This window comes from Chiloscyllium punctatum, chromosome 35 (genome assembly GCF_047496795.1).
Source record: "Chiloscyllium punctatum isolate Juve2018m chromosome 35, sChiPun1.3, whole genome shotgun sequence".
In the NCBI taxonomy this organism is placed as follows: Eukaryota; Metazoa; Chordata; class Chondrichthyes; order Orectolobiformes; family Hemiscylliidae; genus Chiloscyllium; species Chiloscyllium punctatum.
In genome coordinates, this window is record NC_092773.1 from 30,334,619 (window position 1) to 30,359,016 (window position 24,398).

At 43.5% G+C, this 24,398-nt stretch overlaps 1 long non-coding RNA gene across 1 annotated transcript; it reads right to left on the minus strand.

Annotated features, from left to right (window-relative positions):
- Positions 1 to 196: 196 nt before the first annotated feature.
- Positions 197 to 9,141, minus strand: LOC140459807 (uncharacterized). The gene is made up of 2 exons (XR_011953872.1): positions 9,024 to 9,141; positions 197 to 3,396 (listed from the first exon to the last, which is right to left on the minus strand). It is a non-coding gene; the product is annotated as an uncharacterized lncRNA (long non-coding RNA).
- Between the last annotated feature and the right edge of the window lie 15,257 nt (positions 9,142 to 24,398).

Here is a 24,398-nt window from a genome sequence, read left to right on the forward strand (position 1 = left end):
TAAAAAAATCTTTTTAAATTTTCTGTATATGCAGATATTTTTTGGTGGATGTGATATTAATTTCAAGATATTCATGAGATATTAAAAGGTGGCTCAGATAATTAAGTCAATTGTGTGGGTTTTAGGTTTATTGAATTCACCTCCTGTGTTAGGATTTTTCTGGGGATGTACTAACCTCAGAGACAATAAACGCTAATTGTTCTTTTTAAAATTTCTATTTTTAAGGTAATATATTTAAAAATCAGAAATTATGTGAAACAAATAAATCAGATGCAAAACAAATGCACAATGAGAAAAAAAGAAAGACAGATTGCCATTTAGATGGAACTCCTAACAAAACTGACACCCTCCACAGCCATGACCAAAATATAGAGGGGGCATGAACTGGTAAAAATAGACAATTTTCATAAAGGTATAACAAATTAGTTGAATAGCAAGAGAGACAGAGGACGTTCATAAGTTGTAAGGGTCAGGCTAACGGATTGGAAAAAGTAGAGTTAAACATCCCTGAGCAGGGGAGAGAGCAATGAAATGGAAATAAAAGTTAACAGCACGGGGGACCAGGACAGTAGGTTCCAGCTGAAGTAAGGACCTGTTGTTATTGCTGTTTCAGGGATCATCTGTTGTGCTGAGAGGGAAGAGATGCTGTCCAGAGGGGTAGAGAGTGATGAAGACAGCACATTGTTCTAATGGTCAGGTTTTGCTTTTCTTAATTCTCCCATGTTTACTTTTAATGAACTGAGCACCATTTCCTGAGCAAAGGTTCAACCAGGCAGCTGACCCTGAGGCTGCCTCATTGTCACAAAGTGCTGAAGGGTTGTGGAGGAGGACTTGATCTCGGAGTTTACCTCCCTCCGTTTCTGCTGGTGCTTTCTGTACACTCCCCTTATTCCTCAGCCAGCATATTCTGGTCAAGGTGCTGTAAAAGGTTAAATCATCATTGTCTTATCACACCACAGGAGTGCTCTCTCAGAGAGAGAGAGAGATTTAGGAGACTGTATCAAACAGTAATGTTGAAGATATTAATCTCCTAATTAATATCCCATGGCTCAGTGATAAGAGAGATGAGAAGTTAACATTTAATCATTTCATGTAGTTTCATGAACATTTTAAATCTTTCTTGATGGTTTCCTGGGTGTTGACATTGTACCAGTTGCAGTAAAACATGTACTGTCCCAATAATGCACTGCATTATTGTGCTGGACTGTTGTTTTCATGGTTGTGAAACTATATTGACATAACTAGATATTTTGATTAAACTTTAACTACACTTTAATAGGACATTCTAACAAACTTTATTCTGATAAGTGAGTCAGGCAGTCCGTGAATAGCTGAATTTCCATTAATGAAGACTGAATAAAAACAGCAATATCCAAGTGTACAATATAACCCGAGCAGTCAAACAGTTATCCTTGTTCCAGTTTATCTGCCCTGTTCCCTTATCCTCATATTCCCATTTTCCTTCAATCACCGACCTATCTCATGTTTTAACATTAACTCCAGTGGTACATTCCACTGTCGTACGAGCCTCAGTGTCAACAGGTTTCTGAATCAGGGACCTGTCTCTGTCTGCCTTTATTTTTTGTTCACCCTATCCTCTTGCAGCACTCTTTGGCCCTCAGATTCCACTTCCTGTGCCTCCCTATCTTTCTGCAGATTTGGATATCATGTGAGTTCTGGGCTTATACCCAAATATTCATATACAAAATGAACAAATGTGGCACAGTACATATTGGTTTTGCTCTGGGTCTATCTATTGCTACCTAAAATATAACTATTGTTCTTCATTTCTCTAAGGAACAATATATATTTCCTATCAGATCTTGTAATTTGTCCTCCTTGTTTGGTCATTAACGTGGACTCTGTTCAGCCGGCTCCCATGCTACTTAACGTGCTACCTCTCCACTCACAATCAGTCTTCGGTTTTAAGGTGTGTTGAAAATGTTGCTAATGTTATCATCAATACAGTAACAACAATACAACACAACCTCACTCAAAATTCTACTTCTGATAATTGTAAATTAAACAGAAGATTGTTTCTATAAATTCTACCAATGCATATCGTTCTGTAATTTCTTCATAACGTAATTGCAATCTAGAAAACTGCCACCATAATTCTGGTCGGAGACTGACTGTTGGACATGGTTTACAAAATGTCACTTGCTGTAGAACATATACCAAATGCTGTGTGCAGATAAAATCCTTTAAGTATTTTAATAGAACAATGCTTTGGAAGAAAATCATTTCATTTCTTTACAAGTGCCAATAAACCTTCTGATTTGGGGAAAATTATTTTTTTATATATACACATATGAATGTTCCTGTTTTATTACACTGCTCATCTTACTTTTGGAGTGTTTTCAAATTCTAGGACTAAATTATCTGGAAAATTTGAATCAATTCTGTTTTTAAGTACCAAAACAATTGTCTTATTTGCATGTTCCTGATTCACACTGTATATAATGATTTGTGATAGTCTCTGTTCTGATGTACTGTTGCTGTTTGGTTATATGTTCTAAATGGTTCAGCACCAAAAGAAAAGGGCTGGGAACGTCATCTTTATGTTCAAGATTAATTCTGAAGTCAGCATTCATTTCAAAACAATAGTTTTTTGAAAATATATTTCAGTGTTTGTCTTGCCTTTCATGAAGGCTGGACTTCATCTCGGGTACAGTCTGAGAGCTGACTGCCCTCAATTAGTTTTTTTCAGGTGACCATTCTTAACACATGAAGCTTTACAGCAAGTCTCAATAAATCTTTTGACCAATGTCGTCAAACTTCATGCTAACTTCAGCTAGTTACCACAAACACATGCCTTTCTATCACGAGGTACCTGACAGTAAATGGTAATGGGAATTTTGGCTTTTTTTTTTCTCCCCTCTCTTGCTGTCAGATCTTTAATATTATAATGACCCAAATCTTATTCTCACTCACTACTAACTGCACAAGAGCAGGAATTTGATCTGGAACACTTGTCTGTATGGTTTAGTTGTACATTGTTCAGCAATACAGAAAAAAAAAACTCCTTTCTATTAAACTTCGGAAAGAATCGACTCTGGATTCAACTTTCTTTGGAAGTCTTCCCTGGTGTTATATATATTTCTATCTAGTTTGAATCTGGATTCACTAGCATGTGTGTAGAATGTCAGAATCTTTGGAGTCTATGAAACATTCACACCCTGTATCAAAGGTTCCAAACTGTAGACCTGAAGTGGAATAATTACAAATAACTTTTGTTTTCAGAATAAAGGTGGAACATTTCTTGTCTGTATGTCCTTGCATTAATAAAATTGATATTTGTTCTGGACATTGTGCATTTTTAGGTTCCTTTGCAATGTATTAAAATATTTATTTTGCCTTACTTCCTTGGTTCTGAGATCTGCCATTCTGTGAAACCTATGAAGAAATAAACATGGCACATCATTAGGCGCAATTACAATTTTAGATTACCTGACGATGTATCAAACATTGTTAGGGTAGATACAGTAAAAGCAGGATGCAGTACAAAATTACATCAACTTTATCCTTTATTCAGAATCTGAATAATTGAAATATTGCAATGCAGAAGGGGCTATGGAGGTCCACTGTTCCCAAGCTGGCTCTAATGTCTAGTGTTGATCTTCTCCCTGCACACCTTTACTATCCAAAAGCCTTTCTTTGCCCTTCTGAATGCCCAACTGAGCCTGATATAATATATAAATATGTTGCTGCAGTTTAAAATTCAGAAAAGTGACATTTTAGTTTTTCCCAGATCAGTCTCTTGTAGCCACTGAGTTGGGATTTCTAGTTCATTGGGTCCTGAATGAGTTACAGTTTTGTCCCTTGAACCTGTGGTCACTGGGATTGAAACTTTTCAAATTCATTTCATTTATGATCTTTAATAACCATCATGAGAAAACACACCTGGATTCCCACATCGGGTATGAATCATCATTTGCACAACCTATCTACAACAAATACCCACACCTTCCAAATACTCCACAACTTTTAAATAATGTCGTGGCACACAGAACTTCAACTTATTCAGTAAATTGTTTTTGGACTTTTAAAGAAGTATGACCCCACTTATTTGCAGTCAAATGACTTGAAAAATGAAGGAAGAGGTATGAGGTGAAGTGACAATAAAGATAAAAGATCAAATAAATATATAATTACTTTTGTTAACGTTGTGGGAATTAAGAATGTGACATTTAAGGTACATCATGGTCCTTCTAGAATTAAACAAGCCAATGAATTTTGGTGGTAATGAGCTAGCAACCTAATGGTCACAAGCTCTACTCTGGGGAAGGGTCTAGTACACATACTGAGCTGCACATGATTCTTAACACATTTCAGGAAAAACAGGAATGGACAGTAAATACTGTCAAGTGTTGTCCACATCCCAAAAACGAATGGTGTTGAAAGGCAGGCTTTCTTCTTACAGTGACAATAAGATATAAAAGACTTGCAAGCAATTGAATTGGTGACTCAGAACTTCTTAAAGTTAACATAAGTCTAGCTTGCAGTTATATCTTAGTGGGTGCAAAGATACTTACTGGTCTTACATTTCTTCACACGTATGTTCTGGGTCATTGTATGTACAATTGCACTGATGGTGCCTAGTTTGTAATAATGCAAAGCTGGAATGGCTTTCCTTCTGCACATATTCCACCTTGTGAGAAAATCTGAAGACTCAGAGTATATCCTTATCCTAAAGGCAAGCTCCCATAATTGTGGCTTTTCCAGCAACACATTTTTAAGCTCTGATCTCCAGCATCTGCAGTCCTCACTTTCTCCTAGCAACATTTTAATGCTCTATTTTAGTCATTAGCATCTTTTTAAAAAGATTTGCTTTTCTTTGCTCATTGATGCATTGCTAAAAGCACCACAAACTAAGCCATATTGACCAGAAGGTACAGTAGACAAATCAATGTCTCTGCTAATTTATAAGGACATTTTTGTGCTGCAGTGTTAAGGCAGGCTAACTGGTCAAGACGAGGATAAGCTTTGGGTAACTAAAATGTTTCTCGGATACAAGGCACTAAGGTGAGATACGAGAAGATAAACAGGACGTGACCTGCTCGTTCAGGTGAAGAGAGTAAAAACCAAATCAAGAAAATAAATACCCTTTGCCAGCGTTCTTAAACACAGGATAAATGTGAATTGTTCAGGTTCCGAAAGGTTAAGGGGAGTGCTGTCACCCAAACTGACTAATTTTGAGTACTTTTTCAAACGAAACTGACTGCTACTGTACATACTATCATCAAAAATGATATTCCATGAACTTGGAGCTGAATATTTATGGACTAGAAAGATCTCAAAAAACAGTCTATTTCTTGATTCCCATTTAGTGTTTTAACCAGACTCTGAATCACAATGACCCTGTAATATACTTTCTGCAGGAAGAAAGCCTACAGAAACATGTACACAGCCAACACAAAGGGTTCTCCCAAGTTATTCTCATCTTTGTAAATAATGTGACCAATTGCTGACGGACTAGTGGCAGCTTGCTAAGAGCTTTACTAACTATGCAGAACAGCCTATTTACAGATTTCAACTGGGGTTTACAGTTCCATCAGCATCCGTCCATTCACCTTACCCATCAATGACCATTAAGTGCTCTCCAGGTACCTGCAGTTAGCCTTGCTACAATATCAATCGCTATTTACTTCCTGATTCACATGATTGCCTGACAGCAGCTTCCAGTTTATGTAACTGGCTATATAAATCTGGTATAAAATAAATTAGGGCTGGATTAGAAGATGCACCACATTGATATGACATTTATACTCTCAAGATCTGAAAAATAAAAGGCCTTAAAAAATGGCGAATAGTCAATCTTTCCTCTTGGAATCTTCATTATTTACTGGTGACATCAGCATAAATCTAAAAAAAAAGATCCTACAGACCATGTCAAAAGCAACGGCTTTTGAATAAATGGCATGTTGGTTGTCATCTAGGGATAAATGCATACTATGGCAAAATGTTTCCATTAAAAACCACATGAAAATACATACATGTGTCTGAAGGCAACATCATTTAAAAGGCACAATTAACATTGCCTTTGGCAAAAATGTAAGTAATCTACAAAGAGAAAAGAATTGAGATTTTTAAAGAATATTACATTTTTATATCACATTTTCTTATTTCTTTGTGTGTTATTTTTGCCATTGTATTTGTATGTACACATACCTGTATATAAGTACATACATATTTAGGTCATGTAATTTGGTACAAGGTATTGTTATTCTGGTATGGTATCTAGCTGCTATCTAAACTTTAATGTAACCAAGATATTGGTACAGAGAACCAGCAACTGCTATTCAGAAATGAAAGGCATAGCAGGTCCTTTTAATAAATTAACCAACTATATCTTTCTAAAGTGCGACAAAATGTAAAGTAAATTAAGGTGGAAATAGAGTGATAAAGTAATTTTGTGAAAAAAATTGTTCTTTTTAACATTTCCATACAGTAAATGAAAACAGGAAAAATGTCTGCATGTAACTGCTAAATGCTGCACTTGTCCATACACTGTGTTTCTTGTTCCTTACCTCTATACTTGACGCTGAGGGAAGCTGATTGTTATTTTTAAAAAGGTTCAGAGGAAATTGTACGTAGCTTGGTGATATGACATATTCATCTAATAAACGTATTTATATAACACTGCTATGTATTTTCTCACTTTCGTTTATATTGCTGTCAGTATGGAAAGCTTTTTGTGTCAACTATTTTTAAAATCTTACACGTAGTTTACTTGTTGTTTGTAACTAAAACTGTTTGATGTACTTTGCCCACGCAACATCTGGTTACAGGTTTTTCAGATGGTAAATTGCATTAGTGAGGTACAAACTCAATTTTCACCCTTTCATCTCTGGTAGGCAAGTCATCGCCTGGTTGCGTTCCAGTTCTGAGAATCAGGTCAGTCATAAAAGAGCCCGTTATGTGCCAATGCAGAGGATGGAAGCAGTGACGGTGAGGAGTTGCTCCTCCAACGGCAACACAGTTCTCTCCTGTGCTTGCTATCACTCAGTTTATAAGCAAGGCTAAGGCAGGAGAGGAGGAAAAGCCTGGGACTGGATTAGCAACAAGTTGCTGGGGAGGTCAGTGCTGGTGCGAGGGAATAGTTGAGGGAGTATTTTGCCAGGAACCAGGGCTAGCAGCTGGCAAGGGAGAGTTGAGGTCAAGGAGCTGAAGCTGGGAGCTAATGGAAGTGCCAAGAATCACCAGGGTGAGAGATCTTTTGCTGACACTGGAATGGCCTATTAATAGATCTGGGAGTTCTAACTGTGGGAACTCTGGGATAGGGGTGTCAACCTGAGGGGGTCAGAGTTAGGGGTGAAGGTGGGTTAGGGAGAGAGAAGAAAGTGTTGGGGGAGGGAAGGAGGCAAGAGTGTGTGAGAGAGACAGAGAGAGCGAGAGAGGGAGACACACAAAATTTAAAACTGTCAATAAAAAGAATTCTTAGCCAATTGGATCCAAGAAAATTGTAAAATGATTGAAGCAACAATTCCTTGCAAACACGTGGAATCTCTAGTTTAGGGCTGCACAACCTCAAGAGCTACAATACTTAGAAAAATGCAGTGGTCCTACTAAATGCATACTGTCAATTGTTAAATTTAAATTTGAGATTGACATGCAATAAATAGGGTTATAGCTGCTTGGTTCAAAATTTTGAGTTGTGTGTATATATACAATGGAAACACATTAGCTGTAACCTCTGCAGTTTGCAGGAGTGATGGTTTTTAAAGAGTGTAGAACAGTTTGTCAGTTGTTTTGAAAAATAACTTTTGTTAACTTATGTGTATTGCCTTGTACCAATTCAAATAGTGTGGTGTCTAGGAAGTTAATGTCTTCACACAATGTGTTGTGCGTTTAGGATTATTGGAGAGTTACTTATTGATGGAATTATTCTAATTCTGCTTCTGAGAGAGTCCAAATACCCTGCACGTCAACACAACCAGAGAAGGTATTATTGCCACATGGCAGCATCATTTAATTAACGGGAATAAAAACGTGCCCTCTGAAAATTAAAATGTAGCCCTTGAAAATATTTGAAGAGGGGCCCTCAAAGACAAGAGCAGCATTTGACCCCTATCCTACAATACCACAGCAATAAAAGTTTGTTTAATTCATTTTTGGAATGCATAAATAACTTGTTCAAGCACGTGTATGGAATGAGCTGCTAGAGGAAGTGGTGGAGGCTGGTACAACTGCAACATTTAAGAGGCATTTGGATGGGTATATGAATAGGAAGGGTTTAGGGGGATATGGGCCAAGTGTTGGCTGATGGGACTCTAATTTGGGATAGCTGGTCGGCATGGATGGGTTGGACCCGAAGGGTCTGTTTCTGTGCTGTACTTATCTATGTCAGGCAAACGGGACTAGATTAATTTAGGATATCTGGTCGGCATGAAAGAGTTGGACCGAAGAGTCTGTATCCATGCTGTATAAGGTATCCCTTTTATGTTTTTTCAGCAATCGCAGAAAGGTGATAATTTAAAGGGCTCAATTTATTCACAGCTAACAAGCTTGTTACACAGCTTCACAGTTTGGAGGAAACCAGAACAGCCACAAAATGCTTACCTTTTCACTCTTTGTTTCTTCCCTGGTCTTCTCTTTATCCTTACTTAGTTAGTTGGTTTCTATGGCTCTCTCAACTGACTACACCATAGCATTCCTGCCTCTCTATGCTTTCCTGTTGCTGTGCAGAAACGAGGGAGTGCTTGCATTATGATTTTAACAATTATAGGACTTTTTTGAGCTACAGATTACGCTCCTATGCTGCTACTTTACTGCTGCCTACTTTTTTAAAAGGAGTTTTAAAAATGCACTTTTTAAGAACTATTTTCCAATGTAACCTCCTTTTAATGTGTGAAAGTTAACGTGTCCCTAGATGGCAATAAAAGATCACTAAAGCAGCATGGTGACATTCCATATGTAACGATTAAAGTTCAAGTACTAAAGATCAACTTGTAAAATATCAAATAAATACTTAAAACAGTACTTTTAAAATACTTTGTAGAAATATTATTTTATGAACTCACCAGTCCATTACTTCATCTGAGCTACTTCAGCTCATGGACTTTGGCCTGCAGGCTGAGAGTGCTAGAGTCCAGGTCATTCTGCAGAGCCAAGGGGGTGAGCTTCAGCTCAGACAGGTTGCAGCTCAGCAATGGAGGCATCGTTCATAGTTTGCAGAAGACTGAATGCAGAATGTGGGTGCTTTTAAGAGGAACATTTGACAGCCACTGAGTTACTGCTGAAAGACAACTCAGACGGCAGGAGTCCGTGGCCCAGAGGAGGGGAGAGCGAGAGACAGAATCCGAGACTTTTTTCAGTGGAGCCTAGGAGTTTGAGAGCTAAACTTACAGAGGTTTTTAAGATCCCAATGGTGGAGACCAGAGGCATACTTTAAGGTGAGAGGGGAAAGATTTAAAAAGGATGCGTGAGGCAACTTTCTTTTTAAACACAGTGGTTTGTGTGCGGAATGAACTTCCAAATGAATCAGTGGATGCGGGTACAGTTATAATGTTTAAAACATATTTAGATTAGTACATGAATCAAAGGTCTGGAGGGATATGGGCCAATCGAGTCTGGTGGGGCTAATCGATCTTGGGAGTATGTACGGCATAGACCAGTTGGACCGAAGGGTCTGTTTCCTGTATGACTCTATGAATCATGGAAATGTCAAGGCGCAGAACGAAGCTTTTTTGATCTATCAACCTTGAACCGGTTTTATTCTCTCGTATTAATATCCTGCATAACCTGGCAATGCCAGGGTTGGAAACCACCTGTAATGGTCTCTGTAATTGCACAGTTTCAAGGAGGGAAAGCCTGCAATCCTCAGTGATCCAACGATGTCACAATCTACTATGGAAGCTGCTGAGGTTGACCTCTCTGACCCCAAAGTATGGCCACTTGAGGGAAATTAGTTCTATCCATCCTCTCAATTTCTATTAGCACACCTTTTGTGGGATTGTAAAGAATAAAAGCCACAAGTAGACTCAGGAACAACTCTCAGTACCTTGCTGAGAAACTAGACTGCAATGATCTATTAGGAGGTCTGAATCCCATTAAGCGTAATATTTTTAGGCTTTGGGGCAGTCCCCGAGTTGATGATCACGGCAGGTCACAATGGCAGCAGGCCCACCAATACGAAATGCTTTTATATATTAATGCACTTGTTTCAGCTTTAAAACCAGTCCAAGCAAGTAATTTCCTGATATTAGATGTTAAGCTAACTGGTGTACAATTCCCCAGTTTGCTCCTCTCAACTTTCTTAAATATCCTCATCCAAAGTAATACAGCAGATACGTAAAGCTCAGAAATAGACCCTTCAGTCCAACTCGCCCACTAGATATCCCAAATTAATCCAGTCCCATTTGCCAGCATTTGGCCATTACCGCTCTTAAGGATGGTACCTGAACTGAGAGAACTTAGGAAAATTCACATCTGAGATAATCTCACTTACTTCCTTCAATTTTAGGAGATCGGAACCATCTGGACACTGATCATTCTTTACTGTCTGTCATTCCCCACCCCCCACCCTTTCTTACAGTTGATACTTTGCTTTTGTTCATTTTCATCTGTCCCAGTTCCTGATTCAAAGTTCATTTCCTTGGGATTTCCTGTGCACTGACTTAGTCACCGCTCTGCCATTTTCTTATTCTCACCCGTAACCTCATAGCTGCCAGTGTGAAGGGGCCCACACTGCTTGTGATGCAATAGCTGAAAAATATTTGGTGTTTATTTATCTCTTGCAAGTTAGTTTGCATGCTGTTTTTTTTTGGAGCTCTTCATCTGTTTTGTCTGCCTTTGTTGGTTCATATGTCTATCCCAACTGTCAGAATAAGTGCTACTTCTTATAGTTTTGCTCACTTTTACTTTTTTTTATTGCCTTTAGCAACCACTGTTATTTTTTGTTAAGTAGGGCTCTTACTGCTTAGGAATAGAAACTTGCTCTGTATCATTTTGTAAACTTCTTTGACCATTTCTCACTGATGCTCTCTTGCCCAGTTTACTGCAGTCAGCCTTATTTAAATGCATAGAATGGGTATAGCGCACGAAGCCATTCGGCCCATTGGGACAGTACTGACCCCTCTGAAGGAGCGACCGGCCCCATGTAATTTCTCTGCCTTATCCACATAGCCCTGCAAATCTCTCCTTTTCAAACAATAATCCACTTCAGTTTTGAAAGCCTCAATCAAACGTCACTCAACCACAATCACAGGCAATACAACCCAGATCTGAACCACTCATTGCATAAAAAGGATTTCCTCACATCACCATTGCTTCTTTTGCCAATAGTTGTTTTTAAAATCTGTGAGCTCTGGTTCACAATTCTTCCACTAACAGCACGTTTATCCCTAACTACTCAGTCCTCGTGATTTGGAGCGCTTTGATCAAATCTCCTCTTAACCTTTACTTCTCCAAGAATGGGCGGCACGGTGGCACAGTGGTTAGCACTGCTGCCTCACAGCGTCAGAGACCCGGGTTCAATTCCCGCCTCAGGTGACTGACTGTGTGGAGTTTGCACGTTCTCCCCGTGTCTGCGTGGGTTTCCTCCCACAGTCCAAAGATGTGCAGGTCAGGTGAATTGGCCATGCTAAATTGCCCGTAGTGTTAGGTAAGGGGTAGATGTAGATGTAAGGGTATGGGTGGGTTACGCTTCGGCGGGGCGGTGTGGACTTGTTGGGCCGAAGGGCCTGTTTCCACACTGTAAGTAATCTAATCTAATCTAAGATCAGTCCCAACTTCTCCAGTTTATTTACATATCTGAAGATTCTCATTCCTGGAACTATTCCTGTCTGAGTTTTGTTTTGTTTCTGCATTCCCTCGACCTTCACATGGTCCCTGAAGTGCCAGACCCAGAACTGGATGCAATTGCACCAGTTGAACCTATTTATTATAACTTTCTTGTTATTGTACACTATCGCCATATTGGCAAAGCCTAGGACACAATATGCCTTATAAACTGCTCTTTCCACCCTTCACTTTCAATGAACTATGTACATATACACTCTCAGATCCCCCTCCGTTTGCACCTCCTTCAGAACTGTACCTTTTATTTTAGGTTGCCTCTCTACATCCTTCCCATCAAACTGAATCTTCACACTTCCTAATGATAAATTGTCTACCCATTCCATGAACCAGCCAATGGCCTTTTGATGTCCTACACCATCTTCCTTATGGTTTACGATGCTCCCAAATTTTATATCATCTACAAATGTTGAAATGTTCCCCAAAAAAGGAAGATCTAAGTCATCAATATAGACCAGAAACAGCAGTAGTCTTAATGGCAATCCCTGGGTGGGGGAAACATTTTTTATGCAACGGTTCAGACCTGGAATGCATTGTCTGTTGCAATTGAGTCAGATTTGATTGAAGTTTTCAAAATGGAAATAGATTATCTTCTGACAAGAAAAGGCTGCAGATAAGAAGGGCAAGTAACAGGAGGTGAATCTTTCCTTTAGAGAGTCAGTACTGATACAACAGGATGAATGGTTCCCGTAACCATTCTATATATTGAGTTGAGGCTGACTTCAACATGATCGGATGGGACAAGGGTTGTCTATAGCAAACTGAACAAGTAATCTACAGTGAGAGATGTGCAATCAGCCAATTTTGTATGTACGTTGCTTCTGTATCTTCCATTTTACGAACTCTAGTTGTGCTTGCAAGACTGATGCATGACTCTACATCAAAAGCCTTTTAGACGTCCATGTGCCACTTTGTAAAACTCGAACAAATTAGTGAAAAATCAAAAACAAACTTATGGCCTATTGACAGCAAACATGAGTGAGAAGCGGCCTGTGATTGGACGAGCAGCTGTAGAAAATTTTCAAAAAGCGTTGTTGCTCTGTCAGTTGTACAAGCCCGCCATAAATCCACCTCCACAATATCAGTGGCAAAACAAAAACTGCATCTCTACATGGACGGTCTGAGTCTGAAACTTGATCCTAATGGCAACATACTCAGGAGTAACTTCATTCCCACACTGTATTCTGGAAACATCTGAAGCAAACATCGCCAGGATGAAAGAAAGAAACAACTGACGAACCAACCTTGCTGGATCTTAGTGGGGTGCTGCTGCCACAACACTTCGTACTGTAGCACTTGCTCAATCATATTCCACAGCTGTCTATTTCACACAACCTCATGTATATATGTTCAGGTTTAAGCAACATTAAGAAGTTAAACCCTCTGCTCAAGTCCAGGGGCTTGGTTTCCTGCCCCCTCAGACATCACGCATTTGCTAAAGGACAAAAATCCATAGACTGCTTGAAACCATGGGCAGAATCTTTCCAATCCCCTCTGCCTTGCCTTGGAAAATTATAGCGAATTATAGCACTAATGAGATTCTTGACGTTGAGGGGTCTTTCTGCATCCATTTGCGTGCACCAGTAGATCATTATTACCTAATGTTGCCTCACTTATGAGCAGTTTCCCAATATCCCACCAGTCAGATAGAAACTAGATGGTGACAGTTCCTGACATGGAAGTCAAAGAGATTACCTGGTGACTCCAACCCTCCATCTTGGACAGTAGTCATCAACATCTTGGGGTATCCTCCATGGACAAGTGACTGCCCACACTTTTCATCTATTGGGTGTTGGCATCAGGAATGGACCAACCTCAGCACACCCTCATGACACATTTCCAATCCATTTGCAATATGGTTCTGCACATCAATGCTACATTTTGGAGCACACTGGCACCTTTTATTAGGTGCAGGGACAGGCTCCCAGTTTCACAGATTCAACCCGGGTGCACCTCAGGGCTTCTCGCTTGCTCCCTTAGCGCTCGCACGCTTTGCAACTATTTCATGCTCTCAGCATCTCTGCCTTGCCCTGTCCCTTTTTGCTCCCTCAGGCACAGCTTAAAGGTGTTCAGGTGCTACCTGTTAAGTCCAGTTGCTTCCAGAACTCACTCTTAGCCAGAGCTTAAATGCTCATAGCCCTTCCATCTTGCCTTGCTGCATAGGGTAGACAAAAAGCCAGGCAGCTTGTCATGGTTTTCAGCAGCAGCGATCAGTCGAGGGGTAGAGATGCTGCTATACAGCACCGTATGACGTCAATCTCAAACCTACAACATGGACTAAGCTGATCAAATGGCAAACACGCTGCATGTGCTTTAACCAAATGGTCATAACTAAAAGCCTACGGGGAATAGTCCAAAGTCAGGCCACATGAGACAGCCTTCAGTTAGGGGCCCTGGCACAGTCAGTCAAAGGCATCATCTGACATCAGTCCAGGGGCTTGGACACAGTCAGTCAGTTCCTTGGGGTGGTCATTGTCAGAAATCGTGTGCCCGAGTCAGTCAGTCATTCAGTGCAACCAGTCTAGGGAAGTCACAGTACATCAGTCAGGACCTGCACAGATCAGTCAGGGGTCTGGTTAAGCGTTAAGCTGGTCAGAAGATGGGCCCACAGTCAGTATTGGGGCTTAGCTCAATATAACTCAAGGATGGTTATCAGGGTCTATTACTTAGGGTTGGAAAACAGGTAAGTGCAATGTGAAGATTAGGGACAGCATGTTTGGTGCAGAGGGGACAATCAACAAACACGTGGGGATGGACTGCAGGAGACAACAGTGCATGAAGGACAGGAATCATCAAGAACTGCAACACCCTGGCTTTGACAGGGGAACAGTGCAGCACGAGGGTTGACATGACTAAGTTGTAGGCTACTCTGGGCATCAGGGGATGAGTGACATTCCCTTGGACAGGACTCCAAGAAGGAATGACACTAACAATGAGCAACCTGGGAAGCTTGGTCTCTAAACAGTATTAGATTTATGAACGTGCCACTTGAATTTGCACAGAAGTGCCAGCCATATTTAATAAGTGTCCTGAGAAGGGTTTATTTTTGATTCCCTCCTCACTACATGAAAGGTGAAGAGCAACTCCTGGTTGACCGTGTCTGACTGGGTGCACAGCTGAACTTTAAAAATGGTACAAGCACGAGGAATCCCGGTTCTGTTCGGGTGCTAAAAGTCCAACCTGTGCAGGTCCATCTCCTCTGACACTCACCTGCGTCACAAGAACGTAAAACGCCCCTGCTGCAGCATCTCTCCAGCCACACATTCATCTATTTTAAGCACCTATTCACTGTTGGTGGCACAAGGAGTAATCCCAACATTGCTCTTTTCTTAACTCGCTTCCTAAATTCTGCTTGTAGGACCACATCCTTCACATGGAGAAAGTGAGGACTGCAGATGCTAGAGATCCGAGTCATAAAGTGTGGTGCTGGAAAAGCACAGCTGGTCAGGCAGCATCCAAGGAGCAAGAGAGTCGATGTTTCGGGCACAAGCTCTACCTGACGCTGCCCGACCGGCTGCACTTCTCGACCCACATCCTTCCTGTGTCATCTAATACCCAACTTGTTGGTACTAATGTGCACTATCACTGCAGGATCTTCATCCTCCCATTCAGTGTGAAGTCGGAACCTGGAAATCAGCTCATGTCAGCAGGGCATCCTAGCCCTGTACTGATAATCAGGCCCATATTGCACAGAACTATCCCTGACATTTGGAAATTTATTGACTTCCCCGTGTTCATTCGTCTGTTCATCTCAATTGCCTTTGCTAACTGCTTTGTCAATTCTCTGCAAATTTAGTTCAGGGCTGCCTTACGGCGCCAGGGACCGGATTTCGATTCCAGCCTCAGGGCTGTGTGGAGTCTGCACGTTTTCTCCGTGTCCGTGTGGGTTTCTTCCCACACTCCAAGGATGTGCAGGTTAGGTGAACTGGCCATGCAAAATTGCCCGTAGTGTTCAGGGATATGCAGGTTAGGTGCATTAGCCATGGGAAATCTAGGGTTACAGGTTAAGGGGATGGGGTCTGGGAGGGATCGGTGTGGACTTGTTGGGCCAAATGGGCTGTTTCCACACTATAGATGTTCTATTTAAAATTTACTATTTCACAGCTGTGACCAGAGAGCTTGTATAGAGCTCCTATTATGGTCTGCAATAATTTCTTATATCTTAGTTCTACTGATAAAACCTGCATGACATGCTTACGTCTGAGTGTGTCCTCGCTTCTGATTGATGTAATTTTATCGTTTATCCATCCTTCATCCTGTAGACTTCATAACTTTGTAGCTGCAAGGTGAATGCTTAACTAGTATGTGAAAGCTGGTCGCTTTCTTGGGGGGGGGGGGGGGGCTGGCATTTGTTCAGTAGAATTAATGACATCTGTTCTTGATGTCAATGGATCGCTGTAAGTGATAACATTTGTTCACTTGTGGAATGTGGTAGTACTTCATTCTCACCTCGGGGGCTGGAGTTGCACATACTTCACAATTGGATGTCAGATAACTAAATTTCTGGTTTCATTCTCAATAGGAAAGGAACTTGTAATTTAATAAGCTGAGTAGAAGATACATGTGTCAAAACAATCCTGATACATTTTCATGCATACCACACTGAGGAGATTTGAATTTATGAAGTTCAGCTCCCTAAGTTTGGCTGTTCTGGAAGGTGACTGTCTCATGACCCATACATGCTAGGAAAACACAAAGCCTAAAACGGACATAGTAAGGAAGTTGGAAGATGTTCATGTGTGAGACAGACAGACACACACAGAGATGGAAACTGGTGAAAAGGTTAACTCTTTGTGGTCTGATTTGAATGTACACTTACTTGGCATTGATTGAATGTTTGTGTGTAGTTCACTGGAGCTTGAGGTACGGGAATGTTATGAATTTAACTCGCATTTTGGGAATCTAAGATGATTTTAAAAGAAAAAGCCATTTAGTAGGACAATGATACTGACCATGTTAGCTGAGCAAGGTTACCTCATGACCTTTTCCACATAGTTTAGAATAGTGTCTCATTGTGATGTACTGTTAAAAGGGAAGATTGGCTAGCCAAAGCAATTGCAAAGCCAAAGCAGATTCCTGAAGAAGGGCTGATGCCCGAAACGTCGATTCTCCTGTTCCTTGGATGCTGCCTGACCTGCTGCGCTTTTCCAGCAACGCATTTTCAGCTCTGATCTCCAGCATCTGCAGTCCTCACTTTCTCCCCTAGCCAAAGCAATTGGCCATTTAGCCTGGCTTGATCAGGGTTCCACTTTGATGTGAGTGTAGCTTAACTAGTCAAGCGTACTCACACTGGTCAATGAGTTTCTCTTCCTCTGCAAACTTTTGCCATTAAGGTCATGTGGTGCTTTTATAATTTTAATACCAATTTCTGTACAAAGACAGCTGGTTTGCAGCAATACGAGTAGCCTGAGAGAGCTCTTAGGGGTGAGAGCTGGCACCACTACTCTGCTAATGGATTTAGAACCTTAGCTCAAGCTTAGCCTGTAAGTATCTATGTTATAGTGTAACATTGATGCCACTGGTAATTAAGGATAATAATTTAAACTAAACTGTCTGTAAGAGTTTGTATTCCAGACTGCTACAGAGTACGATCTCCAGGATGAATCAAGAGAGGCTTACAGGTCGAGTCCATCAGGGATTCCCTGAGCAGTCTTGAATAGGTACATTAACACCTTGACATTTGTGGTGTGGTTGGCTGGAAAGGAAACTGTCAAGGAAACATACAAATACATAGGTAAGTTACCTGAGAAGATTGAGAGATAACATGCGTTTGGAAAAACAGGGTCTGATTAGTAGTAGTCAGCATGGCTTTGGGAAGGGGAGATCATGCCTCACAAATTTATTAGAGTTCTTTGTAGTGACCAGGAAGGTTGATGAGGGCAAGGCGGTAGACATGGTCTCTTTAAGAAGGGCGGTAAAGACAAACCAGGGAACTATAGACCGGTGAGCCTGACCTTGGTGGTGGGCAAGTTGTTGGAGGGAATCCTGAGGGACAGGATGTACATGTATTTGGAAAGGCAAGGACTGATTCGGGATAGTCAACATGGCTTTGTGCGTGGGAAATCATGTCTCACAAACTTGATTGAGATTTTTGAAGAAGTAACAAAGAGGATTGATGAGGGCAGAGCAGTAGATGTGATCTATATGGACTTCAGTAAGGCGTTCGACAAGGTTCCCCATGGGAGACTGGTTAGCAAGGTTAGATCTCATGGAATACAGGGAGAACTAGCCATTTGGATACAGAACTGGCTCAAAGGTAGGAGACAGAGTGTGGTGGTGGTGGTGGAGGGTTGTTTTTCAGACTGGAGACCTGTGACCAGTGGAGTGCTGGGCCCTCGACTTTTTGTCATTTATATAAATGATTTGGATGCGAGCATAAGAGGTACGGTTAGTAAGTTTGCAGAGGACACCAAAATTGGAGGTGTAGTGGACAGCGAAGATGGTTACCTCAGATTACAACAGGATCTGGACCAGATGGGTCAATGGGCTGAGGAGTGGCAGATGGACTTTAATTCAGATAAATGCGAGGTGCTGCATTTTGGGAAAGCAAACCTTAGCAGGACTTATACACTTAATGGTAAGGTCCTAGGGAGTGTTGCTGAACAAAGAGACCTTGGAGTACAGGTTCATAGCTCCTTGAAAGTGGAGTCGCAGGTAGATAGGATAGTGAAGAAGGTATTTGGTATGCTTTCCTTTATTGGTCAGAGTATTGAGTACAGGAGTTGGGATGTCATGTTGCGGCTGTACAGGACATTGGTTAGGCCACTGTTGGAATATTGCGTGCAATTCTGGTCTCCTTCCTATCGGAAAGATGTTGTGAAACTTGAAAGGGTTCAGAAAAGATTTACAAGGATGTTGCCAGGGTTGGAGGCTTTGAGCTATAGGGAGAGGCTGAACAAGCTGGGGTTGTTTTCCCTGGAGCATTAGAGGCTGAGGGGTGACCTTATAGAGGTTTATAAAATTATGAGGGGCATGGATAGGGTAAATAGGCAAAGTCATTTCCCTGGGGTGGGAGAGTCCAAAACTAGAGGGGCATAGGTTTAGGGTGAGAGGGGAAAGATATAAACGAGACCTAAGGGGCAACTTTTTCACGCAGAGGGAGGTACGTGTATGGAATGAGCTGCCAAAGGAAGTGGTGGAGGCTGGTACAATTGCAACTTTTAAGAGGCATTTGGATGGTATATGAATAGGAAGGGTTTGGAGGGATATGGGCCAGGTGCTGACAGGTGGGACTAGATTGGGTTAGGATATCTGGTCGGCATGGACGGGTTGGACCGAAGGATCTGTTTCCACGCTGTACAACTCTATGACTCTAGATGAATTTCGGTAAGGCCTGATAAGGTTCCATATGGTCGACAGCTCTGGAAGGTTAGATCGCATGGAATCCATGGGGAGCTGGCAAATTGGATACACAATTGTCTTGATGGTAAGAAGCAGAGGGTAATAGTGGAAGGATGCTTGTTGGACTAGAGGCCTGTGACTAGTGGGCCCATTGCTGCTTGTCATCTGTATCAATGATTGTGAGAGTTTTACAAGGCATGATTAATAAGAAGGCATATGGCGTACTGGCTTTTATTGGTAGAGGAATTGAGTTCCGGAGTCCTGAGGTCATGTTGCAGTTGTAGAAGACTCTGGTGCGGCCGCATCTGGAGTATTGTGTGCAGTTTTGGTCGCCATACTATAGGAAGGATGTGGAGGCACTGGAACGGGTGCAGAGGAGGTTTACCAAGATGTTGCCTGGTATGGTAGGAAGATCGTATGAGGAAAGGCTGAGGCACTTGGGGCTGTTTTCATTGGAGAAAAGAAGGTTTAGGGGTGACTTGATAGAGGTGTACAAGATGATTAGGGGGTTAGATAGGGTTGACCATGAGAACCTTTTTCGACGTATGGAGTCAGCTATTATGAGGGGGCATAGCTTTAAATTAAGGGGTGGTAGGTATAGGACAGATGTTAGGGGTAGATTCTTTACTCAGCAAGTCGTAAGTTCATGGAATGCCCTGCCAGTAGCAGTGGTGGACTCTCCCTCTTTATGGGCATTTAAACAGGCATTGGATAGGCATATGGAGGATAGTGGGCTAGTGTAGGTTAGGTGGGCTTAGATCGGCGCAACATCGAGGGCCAAAGGGCCTGTGCTGCGCTGTATTTTTTCTATGTTCTGAATTGTTGCCGGACCTTGGTCAGCTGGGGAAGTGGGTTGAGAAATGGCAAATGGTATTAAAAACAAGTGAGGTTTTGCATTTTGGAAATTCAAAAGAAGGCAGGAGTTTCATAGTGAGCAATAGGGCCTTAAGGAGTGTATTGGAACAAAGGGACCTTGGAGTTCAGGTGCATTGTTCACTGAAAGTGGAGTCACAGGTAGACAGAGCAGTGAATAAGGCTTTTAGCACACTGGCCTTCCTGATGAAGGGCTTATATCTGAAACATTGACTCTTCTGCTCCTCGGATGCTGCCTGACTTGCTGCGCTTTTCCAGCACCACACTTTTCGATTCTGGCCTTCATCAGTCAGGGCATTGATAATAGAAGTTGAGAAATCATGTTGCAATTGTACAGGATGTTGGTGAGGCCGCGCTTGGAGTATTGTGTTCAGTTTTGTTTTCGGAAGGATGTTACTAAACTGGAAAGAATGCAGAAGAAATTTACAAGGATGTTGGCATGACTCAAACAGTCTGAGTTATAAGGAGAGGTCGGACAAGCTAGGACATTTTTCTTTAGAGCGTAGGAGACTGAAGGGTTTGTTATAAATGTGTATAAGGTAATGAATGGCATGGATAGGGTGACTGATTCCCTGGACTGGGGAATAGAGGACTAGAGGGCATCAGTTTAAGGTTAGAGGGGAAAGAATAAAAGGGAACTTGAGGGACAACTTTTTTACACAGAGGTGGTAGGCATATGGAATGAATTGCCAGTGGAACTGTTTTTTTTCCTATCTAGCATAGGGAAAAATCTAATGACAAGCCAGTGTTCGCTCAAATCAGACTACAAAGAGTTAACTACCTTATTTACAGCAATCCATTGACACTAAGAACAGATGTCCTTACTTCTACTGAACAAATGGCTTCCCCTGCCATGATCAAGTGCTTTCCTGCATCTCCTTAGCAGATGTGTAAGGCTACCAGCTTTCTCAAAGGCAATATGCCAGATAGGGGGAAAAAAAAACAGTAACACTTGTGAATGGCATGCACAGAAACTGGGAGGTTAGTTAGCTCAGTTGGCTGGTTTGTCATGCAGAGTGACACCAATAGCGTGGGTTCATTCCCCCCAGTGGCTAAGGTTAACATGAAGGACTCACCTTCTCAATCTCTCATGTTGGCTGAGGTGTGGTGACAGCTAGGTTAAACTACCACCACACAACTCTCTCTAATGATACAGTGGCAACTTTAAAGCTACCACTTCTTTCGTATACCTCTCAAGTGCTCCAGTAAATTCTCTTCCCACTACTATTGGTTTGGCTTTTAAACTGTGTTTTGCCCCTTCTGCGATACTATTAAGTGCAAAAACTTGACCAAAATGAGCAAGTGCAAGAGGAATTTACTGGGCTAATACAACCACCTCAGTAGGTTTGCCGCACACGTAAAAATAAGACCAAAAAGGGATTCACAACTTCGGTGAGCACAAAGAAAATTTACAGGCTGAAAAAAAAGGCACCTTGCAAGGTTTGCTGCATTTACACACAAAAAAAGGAAAATTGAGCAAATGCGAGATTCACAATTTTGATGAATGCAAGAGGGAGAGTTCAGAAGTAGACAGCATTGGTTTAGGATGAAAGGGGGAAAAATTAAAAGGGAGCTCAGGGGCAACCTTTTCATGCAGAGGGTGGTGTTTGTGTGGAATGAGCTACAAAAGGAATCGATAGAGGCTGGTACAATTACATTTAAAAGGCATCATGATGGAATATGAATAGAAGGGATTAGAGGGATTTGGGGGTGGGGTGGCGAAGACGGGGCAAGTGGGGAAGAAAGGGTGAGGGGATGAAGAGGGCAGGGGATAAGGTGGGGACGAAGGGGAGAGGAGGGGCCTGGGCAAGGTGGGGACGAAGGGGAGAGAAGGGGCCTGGGCAAGGTGGGGATGAAGGGGAGAGAAGGGGCCTGGGCAAGGTGGGACGAAGGGGAGAGGAGGGGCCTGGGCAAGGTGAGGACGAAGGGGAGAGGAGGGGCCTGGGCAAGGTGGGGACGAAGGGGAGAGAAGGGGCCTGGGCAAGGTGAGGACGAAGGGGAGAGGAGGGGCCTGGGCAAGGTGGGACGAAGGGGAGAGGAGGGGCCTGGGCAAGGTGGGGACGAAGGGGAGAGGAGGGGCCTGGGCAAGGTGGGGACGAAGGGGAGAGGGGCATGGGCCAAGGTGGGGACGAAGGGGAGAGAAGGGGCCTGGGCAAGGTGGGGACGAAGGGGAGAGAAGGGGCCTGGGCAAGGTGGGGACGAAGGGGAGAGGAGGGGCCTGGGCAAGGTGAGGACGAAGGGGAGAGGAGGGGCCTGGGCAAGGTGAGGACGAAGGGGAGAGGAGGGGCCTGGGCAAGGTGAGGACGAAGGGGAGAGGAGGGGCCTGGGCAAGGTGGGGACGAAGGGGAGAGAAGGGGCCTGGGCAAGGTGGGGACGAAGGGGAGAGGGGCATGGGCAAGGTGGGGACGAAGGGGAGAGAAGGGGCCTGGGCAAGGTGGGGACGAAGGGAGAGAAGGGGCCTGGGCAAGGTGGGGACGAAGGGGAGAGGAGGGGCCTGGGCAAGGTGAGGACGAAGGGGAGAGGAGGGGCCTGGGCAAGGTGAGGACGAAGGGGAGAGGAGGGGCCTGGGCAAGGTGAGGACGAAGGGGAGAACGAAGGGGAGAGGAGGGGCCTGGGCAAGGTGGGGACGAAGGGGAAAGGGGCATGGGCAAGGTGGGGACGAAGGGGAGAGGAGGGGCATGGGCAATGTGGGGTCGAGGGGCATGGGCAAGGTGGGGACAAAGGGGGGAAGGAGTGTGGGCAAGGTGGGGGACAAAGGGGGAGGGGCTTCAGCAAGGTGGGGACGAAGGGAGAGGTCAGGGTGGGGATAATGGGGGGAGAGGAGTGGGCAAGGTGGGGATGAAGGGGAGAGGGGAGTGCGCAAGGTGAGGACGAAGGGGGGAGGGGAGTTCGCAAGGTGAGGACGAAGGGGGGGAGGGAGTGGCGCAAGGTAGGGACGAAGGAGGGGAGGGGAGGGGAGTGCGTAAGGTGGGGATGGGAGTGGGCAAGAGAATGGGGTAGGGGACATGAAGTGGGGGGGGGGGGGGGTGAATGTAAGTGCTGGCAAATGGGACTAGAGTAGTTTAGAATATCTGGTCAGTGCGTGGACGAGTTGGACTGAGGGTCTGTTTCCACGCTGTACACCTCTATGACTGTAAGAGAAATTTACTTCGCTGACACAAGCACCTTGCAGGTTTGCTGCACAGACAAGATAAAAATAGAGCAAAAATGGGTTCACAATGTCGACGAGCGCAAGAGAAATTTACTTAACGGACACCAAGCCCTCACTCGGTTTTGCTGGACGCATTCACATCAGAAAGAAAAAAAAAAAAGAGCAATAGGAGATTTATGTTTTGATTTGTGCGAGAGAAAATTATTGTGCTGATACAAGAACCTTATTCTGCCTGCTGCATATATACTCAAAGAAATAAAAATCAAATATGGGATTCACAATTTTGATGAGGTGACACCAAGCACCTCACTAGGTTTACTGCACCAACAACAAAAAAAGAGCAAAAGGAATTTATGATTTTGATGATGCAAAAGAAATTTACTGGGCTGCTACAAGCACCTTCCTAGATTTTGCTGCACACACTGAACAAAAAAGAAGTGCAAAAACAAGATTCCCAATTTTGGAGTGTGAGAAATTTACTCAGCTGACACAAAGCCTTCACTAGGTTTGCTGCACAGATTCACAAAAAATAAATTAGTAAAGAAGGGAGATTTTTGTTCTTCATCAAAAGAAAATTACTGGGCTGACATAAATAAGGTCCTCATTAGGTTGCTGCATATACACACAAAAAGATGAGCAAAAAATGGGGATTCATAATTTTGAAGAATGCAAGAAAGAGGGAGAGAGGGAGAGGGGGAGGGGGGGGGAGGGGAAGAGGGAGAGGGGAGGGGGGGGGAAAGAGGGAGAGGGGAGGGGGGGGAAGAGGGAGAGGGGAGGGGGGGGAAAGAGGGAGAGGGGGGGGGGAAAGAGGGAGAGGGGAGGGGGGGGGGAAAGAGGGAGAGGGGAGGGGGGGGAGAAAGAGGGAGAGGGGAGGGGGGGGGAAAGAGGGAGAGGGGAGGGGGGGGGGAAAAGAGGGAGAGGGGAGGGGGGGGAAATGAGGGAGAGGGAGGGGGGGGGAATGAGGGAGAGGGGAGGGGGGGGAATGAGGGAGAGGGGAGGGGGGGGGAATGAGGGAGAGGGGAGGGGGGGGGGGAATGAGGGAGAGGGGAGGGGGGGGGGGAATGAGGGAGAGGGGACGGGGGGGGGAATGAGGGAGAGGGGACGGGGGGGGGAATGAGGGAGAGGGGACGGGGGGGGGAATGAGGGAGAGGGGACGGGGGGGGGAATGAGGGAGAGGGGACGGGGGGGGAATGAGGGAGAGGGGACGGGGGGGGAATGAGGGAGAGGGGACGGG